The sequence below is a fragment of the Microcebus murinus genome, chromosome 18 (genome assembly GCF_040939455.1).
Source record: "Microcebus murinus isolate Inina chromosome 18, M.murinus_Inina_mat1.0, whole genome shotgun sequence".
Lineage (NCBI taxonomy): Eukaryota > Metazoa > Chordata > Mammalia > Primates > Cheirogaleidae > Microcebus > Microcebus murinus.
The window spans coordinates 15687685-15701782 of NC_134121.1; positions in this window are offsets into that span (position 1 = coordinate 15687685).

A 14098-nucleotide genomic window follows, 5' to 3' on the forward strand; every position below is an offset into this window, starting at 1 on the left:
CCCTTTTTTTGCATATTGAATAACTCTTTTTAACATTTTTTGTAGAATGGCACTGGTATTAATAAAATCCCTCAACTTTTGTGTGTCTGGGAATGTTTTTATTTCTCCTCCTGTTTCAAGGATATATTTGCATTTTTGCAGTATATAAGATTCTAGAGCTAAGGTTTTTTTTTTTTTCTTCAACACTTTGAATATGTCACCCACTGTCTCGTGGCCTGTAAGGTTTCCCATGAGAAATCTGCTGTCAGACCTACGAGAGCTGCTTCATATGTTATTTTTTTCTTTTTTCTTGCTTCCCTTAGGGCCTTTTCTTTATGTGTGATGTTTGGGAGCTTCATTATATAAAGCCTCGAGATTGTCTTTTTCCAGTTAAATCTGTTTGGTGAAAGAAGAGATGACACATACTGTTTGTCCTTCCTCACCTCTGGTCACTCTTGGGCACATTTTAATCCATTGTCCACCTTGATCAGTCTACTGAAATTGTTGCTCAAGGTTCTGAATACATTCTAACTGCCAGACCCAGTGGTCATTTTAGAAATCATTACCTAATCATATCTCTGCCACTCTCTTTTGAATTTTTTTTTAAATCATTCCTTCCCCATTTTGTTTATAGAAACTTTGATCCACCTTTTAAATGCTGATGTTTTTCAAGCACCTGGACTTTCCGGGAATTCTTCAGGTTAGGTCCATAAATCCCTGAAATTTTGTAAAATATTTTAACTCATATTTGAATGTGTGTATTGTTTTTTTTACAGGACAGTATTTGTCAGCTTCTTAGGGGTCAATTGCTATTACCCAAGATACTCCTTCCAAGAGAGTCCACCTACTCTCACAGTCTTTACTGTCATCCCTCAGTGGGTGTCTTCTTCATGGTTTCCTTCAGCCAAGATTTTGCTGTCAATTATTAACTGGATTTTGCCTGGACATTGCTTTCCACATGTCACTTGGGTTTCTCACCTCGGCATGTTAAAGATTAAATCTATCTGTTTTTCCCCAAACTGGTTTCTTTTTTCAGTGTTCTCCATGTAAATTGTAGGTAGCTTCATCCAACCAGCATACAAGCCTGAAACAAAAAGGTCATTCTCTCCCCTGCTTCTCAGCTTCCTCCTCTCTTCCACCACCCCCACCTGCACTGCTGCCACCATCCAAATCATTCACAAGGTCTTGCTCATACTGCCTCTTCAGCATCTTCTCTGTGCTTTGGTCTCTTTAACTTGGTTCAACCTTTGCAGATTCCTAAACCATTTTCTAGCCCTCTGTCACGTTCCATTCACATTCATTCCTCACGCAGTTTCCAGGATGCATATAAAGGTACTTATAAACACATAGGTGATTCAGTGGCTTCCTATCACCTACACTGGATTAGGAAACTACTGCCTACTGCCCCACTGCTTGCTTTTATAAATAAGGTAACGTTTTTTTGCAACACAGCCAGTATTCATTTTTGTGTTGCCTGTGGCTGTCTTCATGGTATAATGGCAGGGTTGAGTAGTTGCAACGCAGAGTGTATGACAAGCAAAACCTATTAAACTTCTGGTTATGAACGAAATGTTTTCTGATCCCTGGCCTCCAGGGTCAAGTTAAACCTCCTATAACACAGCACATCAGGACATTTATTACCGAGGCCTGTGTCCAAGACACGATATCCCCCTCTTCTTCCTTAGCATTCACTCTCTGCAAACACAGGCCTGCTTTTTGGTCTGTTTCATGATCTTTTCACCCACGGGCTGTATCATCTCTCCATGCACCTCTGGTCCCTCTTTTCCTGTACACCTGCCACTCCTCAACCTAGCCCAAAATGAGGTGTGACCCCCTCTGGTGACAAGTCCTGTGCCTTATCTCCCCGTTTCACGTAGGCGCCCTCTTTGGCTTGTATAATAATATTCTTAATAGAGATCATTCCTTGTCCATGTTTCATAATTATTGTTTCTTTCACAGCCCTACAACCCGACACACACTACTAGGTTGTGAATTTTGAGGATAGTGCCTTTCCATTATAGGAAATCAATGATCAATTGATTGACCAAAAGAAATAGTTTAGGGTTGAAACAGAACTCTGCAGGTTTCTAGGCCAAACCCTTGTTTTATGAAAGTGGAACTAAGATTCTGTAGGTTTGCTGAAAGTGCAGAGGAAGTGTGTTGCTGATTTGGAGTAAGAACCGTGCAATTGGCTCTGGGTGCACCTACTCTGCCCAGGATATTCTAGTCCCAAAGGCGTAAAGTACATTGGTGATTCAAGTTATACCTACACTTTCAGTTATTAATAAATTTAGCGGCCGGGCGCTGTGGCTCACGCCTGTAATCCTAGCTCTTGGGAGGCCGAGGCGGGCGGATTGCTCAAGGTCAGGAGTTCAAAACCAGCCTGAGCAAGAGCGAGACCCCGTCTCTACTATAAATAGAAAGAAATTAATTGGCCAACTGATATATATATAAAAAAATTAGCCGGGCATGGGGGTGCATGCCTGTAGTCCCAGCTACCCGGGAGGCTGAGGCAGAAGGATCACTTGAGCCCAGGAGTTTGAGGTTGCTGTGAGCTAGGCTGACGCCATGGCACTCACTCTAGCCTGGGCAACAAAGCGAGACTCTGTCTCAAAAAAAAAAATAAAAAAAAAATAAATAAATTTAGCAAAAGACTAAAGATTTTGTCTCAGTTTCTCTCTCTATAAAACGGTCATAGTAATATTTGTGTCTACTTTTCTTAAAAGATTTATTCACACAAAGCTACACCCTAAGCGCCCTGAGGGCACGGGCTGCGTCTTATTCAGTCTTGAATCTTGCTTGGGTGTGGTAGCTCAGGCCTGCAATCCCCGCGCTTTGGGAGGCTGAGGTGGGAGGAGTTAGAGACTAGACTGGGCAACAGAGCCAGGCCTTATCACTACAGAAAGTTTAACATTAGCTGGGTCCAGTGGGAAGCACTTGTAGTCCCAGCTGGAAGGCTGAGGTGGGAGGATTATTTGAGCCAGAAAGTTCAAGGATGCAGTGAGTTATGATCACTCCACTACATACCAGCCTGGGAGACAGACCATGCCTCTAAAAATTTTTTTTAAATCTCTAATTTGGTATTTTCCGATACTCCTTATTATATCGTTGGTGTTTAACTAACGAATGTATTCTGAAAATATTTCATATTTGTGCTGACTTTTAAAAAATTTATTCATTTTCTTTATTGGAGACAGTCTCACTCTAATGCCCAGGCTGGAGTGTAGTGGCATGATTTTAGCTCAAGCAGCCTCAATCTCTTGGGCTCAAGGGATGCTTCCTTCTCAGCCTCCTGAGTAGCTGGGACTATAGGCGTGCACCACCACACCTGCCTAACTTTTTATTTTTTGTAGAGATGGGGTCTTGCTTTGTTGCCCAGGATGGTCTTGAACTCCTGGCCAGAAGTGATCCTGCGTTTTTGGCCTCTCAAAGTGCTGATATTATGGGCATGAACTACTGCAGCTAGACTGTATTCTCTCTTTAATAACAATTTTCATGGAGAAAATTCTTAATTTTTATAATGGAATAACAAAGATGAACAAACCCAGCGTCTGAAGCAGTGATGTGGCTCCTCTGCTTTTCTTGCACAGATTCCAATCCCGCAGCCTTCGATGTGACGTGTTGGTGCTCATCATCTTGCACTGCAACCCCATCCCTGTCAGTCTTCTGGTCACTCTGGCAATTGTGAAATATATTCAGTCTCAGTAGATAAACTGGGTGAGTATTAAAATCAGAATGTTTTTAGAAATTCACTCTTGAGCTTTGGCTTTCGGTTTTCTTTAGCAAAGGATCAACATAACCGAGTCTCCATGGCGTGGCTGCTGCCCTGCGGGGCGGCTGCGCTCTGGACAGACAGGCTCAGCGTTGTCCCAGCCTGGCTCAGCAGTGCGTGCGCTTCTTGATGTTCATTCACCTCCAGCATTTTTTTTTTCATATTTTTTTTAGCTGATTGGAAAGATTTAAGAGATACTACTTGATAGTTGGTTAGTAGTGTTGTGCACCTCTTTTATATCTTTGATGACTTTCTGTTTAATATTTCTATCAGTTATTGATTGAAAGGGAGATTTGAAATCCGTAACTGTAATTGTGGATCTGTATTGACCTTGACGTTGTTTTAGATTTGCTTTGCATATTTTATTTATTTTTTATTTTTAGCTCGCGAGTGGACGGCAGAACGGGCCCCCCACCCTGCCGCGGGGAGGGTCTCACTGGGCAAGGACCCCAACGGCTGGGCAAGGGCTGCCCGCTGAGTCACGGGGACCACCGACCTGATGCCAGGAGGCCGAGGGCTGGGGGCACAGCGAGGTCGGCTGGATACTCCGCACCCTCCGCCCCTTCCAGCAGCCGCGGGCGGAGGAGAGAGAGGTGCCGAGGGCAGAGCGGGAAGAGCCGCTGTCAGCCACGAACGGCCAGTCCCTCGCCTGGTCCGAGGCTCAACGCCTGGAGAGCGTGACGTCACCGCGTCCGTCTGCATCCCAGGTTTTAAACCTCTCTTATTAGGTACATGGAGATTTAGGGTTGATTTTTCCCATTGATTTATTAGCCTGTTTGTCATTGTGAAATGATTTTCTTCATCCTTGTCAATATTCTTTATTATGAAATCTATGTTGTCTGACATAGACAGGGCAGTTTTCTCTTGATTAGTGGTAGTATATTTTTTTTACTTTCTTTTAACCGATATATGTCTATATTGTCTATATTTCTACTTAATGTTTTGAAAATACAGAATATAGTTAAAAGAACTTTTCACTAAATGGTCTATTTTACTAAATAGTTTATTTTAATATATGTATCTTCTTTGGGTCATTATTGATTAATTGAATTATCTCCTAATTTGGTGATTTTTTTCCTGCTTTTTTAGCATGTCTTATAATTTTTGATTGAATGTCATACATTTTTAATTTTGTCTTGTTGGGTGTTGGAGTATTAAAAAGGTTTTTTTTCAGATAATTGTATATTTTGCTGAAAAGAGTGTAATCGTAACAAAGAATTCAGAGAAACCTTATATACAGTTCACTCAGTTTCCCCCAATGCTAACATTTTGCATATCTCAAGGGCAATGGCACAACCACGAAACTGACATTGATATAAGCCACCAATCTTATTCTGATTTCAGATTATATGCACTCATTTCTGTAGTTGTAGGTGTGAATTTTGTTTTATGTAATTCTTAAAGGTGGTAAAAAACTTTACATAAAATGTACCATGCTAACTATTTTTTACAGTAAAATTTAATAGTGTTAAGGTCATTCACATTGTTGTGCAACCAATGTGTTTATGCAGTTTTACTCTATGTGTAGATTTGTGTGACCAGCAACACCATCGGGTATTGGATCTCCTTGTATTCATATAAATTAGTTTGAACATTGTTTTAGAACATGTTTATGTTACTTGAAATAGATGCATTCAAACCTGGTTCTAAGATTTGTTCACTGTGTCTGTAGCAGTGCTCAATTAGGACAAACTATTTCCCACTAGTGAGTGAAGATGTTTCCAAGTTCTCTACCAAGTGGGTCATAAATGATGAGTTTTTCCAGTTTGGGGCAATAGGCATTATATATCTGTCTCTATGTGAGCCTTGGGAACTGCTACCCCTAATTGCTTCTAGTGGTTCTTTCTTTGGAATCTGACACTGTCTTTATATGCATTAATCAGCACTCAGCTTGCTATTTGAGGGATTCTACTGATCTTTGGAGTTTTCTCTTTATGCAGCTTCTTCTCTTTGGCACTCTGCCCCATAGATACTAGTTTTCTGATGTTACTAGGATCTAAACTCCATTTGCTCAACTGAAAATGTGCACTGGACTTCATCTGCATTCCTTCTCCCTGTACCTTGGCCTGGAAACTCTCTCAAAACAATGAGCTGGGCAATCACTGGGCTCACCTTCTTTGATTCCTGTCTCTCAGGCATCACTATCCTTGTTGCCTGATGCTCAGTAGCTTCAAAACCATTGTTTCATACGTACAGATCCTGTCCCTTCCCCTCCAGTTTGTACATGTTTTACTATCCCTTTGTTTCATAGCCTGTTGGTTGTGAAACTCAAGACACTTTGGGCTCACCAATCCATTTTATAAATGCTTTGGTGAACAGTGTGACCGTTATCAAAATTATTGTAGGAAAGTTGAAGGAGGGAGTTTATATTGTTTATATCTCAGCCTCTCATTTCCAACAGCAAAGCACTTAAAAAAGCATATTCAAAATGTTGGAAACATGCCTCTACCATCATGCTTAGCCCACCTTTCCTCTTCCTGCTCCGCCGTGGAGGTGGGGGAAATCAGGCTCTTCCATTCTGCACCCTCCCAACTGCACAGTCAAGCTCATCTCAGGCTCAGCCCAACAGATGTCCAGGAAATGTAACCCATGCTCCTTAGAGGGCACGGCAGGCATTATTTGACACTGGCTCAGCCCACTGATGTCTCATGGCCTCTAGTCTCAGCTCTCCCCTCACCAGAGAAAGCATCACATGAAAGTGTTTCCTCCAGTCATTTGTAGTCCTCCCCGTACTAGCAAATTTGTAATAAAAGATTCACCATTTTGTTACAAATTTATAACAGTATATTTTCTATTGGATCTATTTCATCCTAACTTGCGCGGAATGAAAATACATTTTTTCCATAATCTCAGAAGAGTACAGGAAGGTACTGTGAATTGTTAAACTGTACCTGAAATATGTAGCAAGAAATTCAAGTTAACGTTTTCTCTCTTTGCTTTGTTCTTGACCAATAGCGTCTCTGATCTTGGAGTGTCTGTTGAAGAGAGCTCCACTTGGGCTGCGACCGCCTAACTGCTTCTTCAGGGCTAGCAAGTTGGCTTGCCTTTGAAGTATGTAGGATGTGGCATTATTTCTGGTAAGTGTCATGTTTAATAGATTTCATTTTTTATTTCTCTGATAAATTTGAGGATATGTAAAGCAATGGAATGTCTCATTACTCTCCCTGCTTTGTGGTCTTCTCCATCATGTTTTATTGGCAGTGATCGGACTTAGTTTTCTTTAAAACGACTCCGCCAATTCATACGTTAAAGCTTATTTCTAACTCGTTCTGGACTTGTAGTTTCACTGTGGCTGCTCAAACTCCTTCACACCTATTAGATCTAACAATACAATTGTAAAGTAGTATTTACAATTCTGCCTGGAAGGCTTATACAAGATTTTAATCAGGGGGAATTTTTGTATAGGATAAAGTGATTTATGAAAGACTTTCCTGGAATTCTGTTTGCAAAGGAGACATTAACTCATCTAGAATATTTTGCCAGAGATGGTAAGTAAAAATTGTTTGGAATCTCATTCCCGTTAGAAATGCTATTTTTAAATGTTGAAATTACAACCTGAATACATGCCATAGATGCTTATTGGGCACATAGATGGACCAGGGTAACATATGTGTGATTTTGCAATGGCTTTTGTTTGCTTAAATGTATGTGGTTTCCCAAAGAAACCATGGGGAGACACTATTATTCCATTATTTTCCTCTTTTTCCCCTCTCTAGCAATTTAGTTTATAAGCTGATGCTTCATACAGCCACATGTGTCTAACCTTAAAGTATGGGTGTTTTGAAAGGTTGTACATTGGCCCTTTTATTGCTATCTTAAAATATAAATGTGTTGTAGGCAGGTTACACCAGGTAGAAATATATATTAACTATATTGTCATTGAATACAAAAATGAATAACTTCTGTGTATCTCTTATGTGGAGAGTTAATTTCTATAGAAGCCACAAAACTCTGGATATTTTGTAGGCGTTAGCCTAAAATATTAGAGTATGGTATGGATTTAAAATTTCTAAAGTCCTTGAAAAATAAAATTTAAATGAATTTTCCGTTGTTTTTGAGATTATTTGATAAGTGACTAAAAACCTGAACCCTTGTTCATTCTTTTATAGATTTAACAAATTGTTGTTGAGCATCTACTAAATGCCATCCACTGTTCAGAGCCTCTGGAACAGTAGTGAATGAAACACAGGAAGCTCAAGCCTTGAACAAATTTACCAATAAGTAGGTACTGTCAGGTGGCACTATGTGCTGGGAATAAAAATACAGCAGGGTAAGGGAGCAGAGAGTGATTCCGGGCTCTTTCTATAGGGTGACTTAAGCAGAGGCTACAGGAAGGAAGGTAGAACTATGTCCCACTAGAGGAAAGTTTTCCAGGTAAAGGGTAAAGAAACTACAAGAATGTGAAAGTAAGCTGTCTAGCTGGGATGCCATAGGAAGTAATGAGAAGCAGGGAAGAGAGAGCAGGGGAGCCAGAGGCTGACTGGATAGGGCCATGTGAAGAACTTCATGTTTCCGTGAATGCTCTTGAATTTCATTTTCAAATGCTCCACTTCTCCCTGATCACTGGTTGCATGACCAAGTTCTACTACGTTCTTTCTTGCAGGTCTGAGACCTCTCTGTGTTGCTTATAGAGATTTAATGAGAAGGAATATAAACAATGGTTGCAGAAGTATAAAAAAGCTAGTACGGGTTTATACAACAGAATTCAAAGAATGGACAAATGTTATGATACTATCAAAAAGGTAACATTGCCCATATGTCCTCTGCATGCTAAGATAAATAGGTGAAGGAAATCCATTTATTAATATTTTTATATCTTAATGTTTAAATTAATTATTAAAACAGTAAAATTTTGTTTTTTTCTTCAAAAATATAAATCTGTTTTATCACCCTGAAAATTCATAAAATGTCTTTATAAAATATTTCAAAATATTTTTTCTTCTGAATCATATTATACTCACTTGTAATCATTGTTTTATAACTTTTCCCATTTCGAAAGAATTACACATTCATTATAGAAAAACAATGTGGTATAAAGAATAGAATGATAATTAAGGTACAATATAATATAATGAATAATAATAATAATGAATAGAATAGAATAATGGCCTTCTGTATTGTTAGGCTAAATGACTTCTTCTCTTCTACTGTATAAATTTCCAATCTATCCTCTTTTTTTCTATGTTGTGTTGCATAGATAATATTCCATAGTATATATTTAACACGAACACTAATTTTTCCAATTAAAATTAGAATGTGCTGTGCAGACTGCTTGAATGATACATTTTTCACTTAATAAATTGAGAACTTTTTCATATTATTGAATATTCTTAACTGTTATCTTTGTCAGCCTAAATAACAGAGGGAGACTTTCTAAAAGAAAATGATATGTATATAATGAGTGAGATGTGCACCATCTTGGGGATGGTCATGCTGGAGACTCAGACTTGTGGGGGGAGGGGAGGAATGGGCATTTATTGAACCTTAAAATGTATGCCCCCATAATATGCCAAAATGAAAAAAAAAGGAAACTGATAGGTTCATAGAACTGATAATCATGATCAAGCAAAACAAAAAAAAGACATGAAATTAAGTAGTTAATAAAGATAATGTTTTTATTACAAAAAAAGAAAAGAAAGAAAGAAAGAAAGAAAGAAAGAAAGAAAGAAAGAAAGAAAGAAAGAAAGAAAGAAAGAAAATGATATGGATTCAGGAATAGGCCTCTGCAACAAAAATGCATGTGCGATAGTGGACTATGTGTGTGTATTCAGGGAGGTAAGGCAAATCTTGTTAAAGAAAACAGTGAGGAAGATTGCATAATGATTTTGAGATAATTATTCTTGGCTCAATAATAAGGGTGATGGATCAATAATAAGGGTGATGCCAGTCTGAGGTTGTACAGGAAGCTGGTGGGCAGAGGCTCCTGCAGAAGTATTTTTTTATGAAAGGTTGTGATGGCCTTTGTGCAAAGTTGTAGTTTTTTGTGGTCCTTCGTGATAGTTTTTATGAGGTATTTATGCATGAGAACCCTACCTGTATGGCCGTTCCTAGCATGATTTGTCAGGATTTATTAATAAAACACAGTGACTCCATTTTGATTGTGGCAATTTTCATATTTCCCCCTTTTGAACAAGATGTTTCCCCAAAGCATCGCTGATGACTGCACTTACAGTTCGGTTTTGATGTCTATTGGTGCCAGGATGGACCTGCCCCGGGTTGCTGGTCCGATCCCACATGGGAGGAAATAAATGGCAGCTGGGAGTCAGTGTCAAAACCTTTTAAACCAAATTTGAGTAACAAGGGAGGTTTTAAGGAAGTGGCTCTCAGGCTCAGTCTACCTGGAGTCCATTATAAAGTTCAATTTTGTCTGTCTGGTAGGTGGTGCTTATCATCTCAAAGAGATGGGCCACTATTATTCTATTGGGAGTTGTACTTCTCCAACAATTTAACAAGTAACAGATACAAATTTAAGGGGGGAAATATAAACTAAAATTAATAGTTATATGATAATCCTAGTTTGGATAATAGTTTTCAGCCTTGAACTGAGGCTTAAAGGTAACCCATCTATTGAATAAATCAAATGACAATTATTCCGTCAAGTGAAAAAAAATGTAGTCACTAAGAGAAGTAAGAGTCTCCTTGGTATATGAAGTCTTGTTCTGACATCTTGGGAAAATTGTATACAGAGTGAAAACATCCTCTGATTTGGGTTTGGAGTTTAAATGTCTCTGATTATGGCATCAGGCAATTTAGTGCACTTTTTGTGTGGCTTGTACATCAGACGTGCGACTTGTTCCTTCCAAATTGTCTAGTTTTGGCTCATTGGGCTGTAGGAACAGAGAGTTTTCTGTTTTTGGTAATTCCATGGAAGAAAATTAGGTTGGAAAAATTACAGGATCTAGGATAATCTATCAGTAGATCACAAGAACTTGAAAACAATGCACAGAGGTATAATTTAATAACAGGTATATTATAGCATTTCTGTGGAAACATAACTTTTTTGCTCTCTACATTGACCACATAGAAATCACAGATTTAAAAATATCCTGAAGCTAGGAAACAAAAGCAAAACAGATTTTAGATATTACTTATAGTCTTTGAGTTCATGGGCCTGCCAGGAAATGACCATTTCTACTCACCCACCGTAGGCTGGGGAATGTTGAAATCAAGCATTCTATGCACACTGTCAAATATGACATTGCAGTCCAAAGCCCTGGTAATACAATCAATTATTTTAATTGTATCCTATTATGAAGACAGGGCATATTTTTATTGAACTCATACAAATGGCCATATTGCCATAAATAAGAAGGATACTCATGAATAGTTTTAGAATTTTGAGGCGATTCATTAGGGAAAAAATGCAAATGCTTCCATCTCTCTCCAAAAAAAGAATACTTACCAAGGGCTCTAAATGATAGACTGTTTAGGAGATAATAAATCCCCTTGAACCTTGAAAATAAAATATTTAAGTAAAGAAACGATACTGTTTGAAGTAAACGTTATAAAAATGATTTTCATTAGCTCAACTCATGTAATTAATTAATATTCTGCTTTATATTGATTCATGGTTTCATGAATTCATCAGTTTCTTCATTAAATTTCTGAAAAAATTGTATTTATTCCATTAATCTAAAGTAATGAGAAATCTGCATTTAAGGGTACTTATTAGTGTTTTCCATGAATCTGATTGCAGGTGCCTCAGGGAAAAGGCAAACCTATGAATGACAGAAACTTAGAATAACCAAGGTTAAAAGTCTGAAGGAAGTTCCATATGATCCACAATTGAAAAGGAAATGTGGTGGTTTTTGTGTCATACAAATGAAAAGCAGAATTATGACTGATGTCATATTAGATTTCTAAGAGTTTTATATAATTTTAGAACATTCGTATAGTAAGATACCCATATATTTAAATGAAAGAAGACCTGGTTATCATTTATCATTTAGTAATGTCTCCCATCTAACTTACCAGATCAACTTATTTATGTCAAATCTACCCTTCCTTGGTGTGAGTGAACAGAAGGGACATTATTTGTTGACCCCGGTCAGATATAATGAGCAGCATTTACTTGTGTTCTTTTGTCATCTCTCTTTTGCCCAGTGACCCAAACAGACATTATAATGAACTGGATTTTTACATTTATTATGTCCTACTGATTGCTCACTTTTACCATGATAGCTCTTAGCATATTACTCATGGTTATTTCGAATTTTTCATCTGATAATCGCAAAGTCTTTGCTGTACCTGAGTCTGTTTCTGATGTTGGCTTTGTCCCTTTAGATGTGATGTTTGCCTTTTAATGACAACCAGACAGGGTATATGAGGAAAAGCAATGAGGTAAATAGACCTTTACTGTGATATTTGATGTTTATCTGGCTAGAAATTAGGCTATGTTAACTGTTTGCAGTAGCTGTGGTGTCAGAGGTTAAAATTTTATCTAGTGTCTTTTTTTTGTCTTGTCCATTGTCTTGGAGTTTCCCGGGAAAATGTTTCCTTCCTAAACAGTGTCTGAGACTTGTACTTCTTTCATCTGAAATCCCTTTTTTGTTTTTAATTTTTTTATTTCAAAATATTAAGGGGGAATAAATGTTTTTGATTATATAGATAGCTTTTTTTTTCGTTAATTTTCCTTACATATGATTGATTGATTTTATTTCAGCATATTAGGGGATACAAATGTTTAGGTTACGTATATTTCCCTTGCCCTTCCCCCCTGAGTCAGAGCTTCAAGTGTGCCCATCCCCCAGAGAGTGCACATCACACTCATTATGTATGTATATACCCGTCCCCTCATCCCCACTCCCATCTGCCGGACGCCTGTTGAATATTATTCCTATATATGCCCTTTGGTGTTGATCAGTTAAAATCCATTTGATAGTGAGTATATGTGATGCGTATTTTTCCATTTTTGGTATACTTCACTTAGTAGAATGGGTTACAGCTCCATCCAGGAAAATACAAGAGGTGTGCTGTATCACCATTGTTTCTTATAGTTGAATAGTACTCCATGGTACACATATACCGCATTTTATTAATCCACTCATGTATTGATGGGCACTTGGGTTATTTCCACATCTTTGCAATTATGAATTGTGCTGCTGTAAACATTCAAGTGCAGATGTCTTTTTTATAGAATGTCTTTTGTTCTTTTGGGCAGATGCCCAGTAGTGGCATTGCTGGATCAAATGGTAGATCTACTTGTATCTATTTAAGGTATCTCCATATTGCTTTCCACAGAGGTTGCACTAGTTTGCAGTCCTACCAGCAGTGTATGAATATTCCTATCTCTCTGAATCCATGCCAACATTTATTGTTTGGGGACTTTTTGATAAAGGTCATTCTCACCTGAGATAAGTGAAATCTCATTGTGCTTTTGATTTGCATTTCGCTGATGATTAGAGATGTGAGCATTTTCTCATGTTTGTTGGCCATTATTCTGTATTCTTTGGAAAAGTTTCTGTTCATGCCCTTTGCCCACTTTTTGATAGGGTTGTTTCATATGTTTTCTTGCTGATTTTCCAGAGTTCTGAATAGATTCTAGTTATTAGCCTTTTATCAGATGTGTAGCATGCGAATCTTCTCCCATTCTGTAGGTTGTCTATTGTTCTCGTCATAGTTTCTTAGGCTATGCAGAAGCTTTTAAGTTTGATCAGGTTCCATTTATTTATTTTTGTTGTTGCTGTGATTGCCTTTGGGGTCTTCTTCATAAATTATTTGCCTAGGCCAATGTCTAGAAGAGTATTTCCAACGTTTTCCTCTAGAATTCTTATAGTTTCACTTCTTTGGTTTAAGTCTGTTATCCAGTGTGAGTTGTTTTTTGTAAGAGGTGAAAGGTGTGGAACTGTTTCAATCTTCTCCATGTGGCTATCCAGTTTTCCTAGCTCCATTTATTGAATAAGGATTCTTTTCCCCAGTGTTTGCTTTTGTCTGCTTTGTCAAAGCAGATGTTTAGATGGCAAAATGAGGACGGTCTTATATCTGGGTTCTCAGTTCTATTCCACTGGTGTATGTCCCTGTTCTTGTGCCAGTCCGAAGATGTTTTAGTTACTATTGCCTTGTAGTGTAGCTTGAAGTCTGGTAAACCAATGCCTCCTATTTTTTTCTTTTTACCTAGGATTGCTTTTGCTATATCAGGTCTTCCCTGGTTCCATATGAAGCGTAAAATTATTTTTTCTATATCTGTGAAAAATGATGATGGTATTTTAATAGGGATTTCATAGAATCTGTAGATCCCTTGGGGTAGACATTTTAACAATGTTGATTCTGCTCACCCAAGAGCATGCTATGGGTTTGCATCTGGTAACATCCTCTGCTATTTCCTTCCTCAGTTTTTCATAGCTCTCC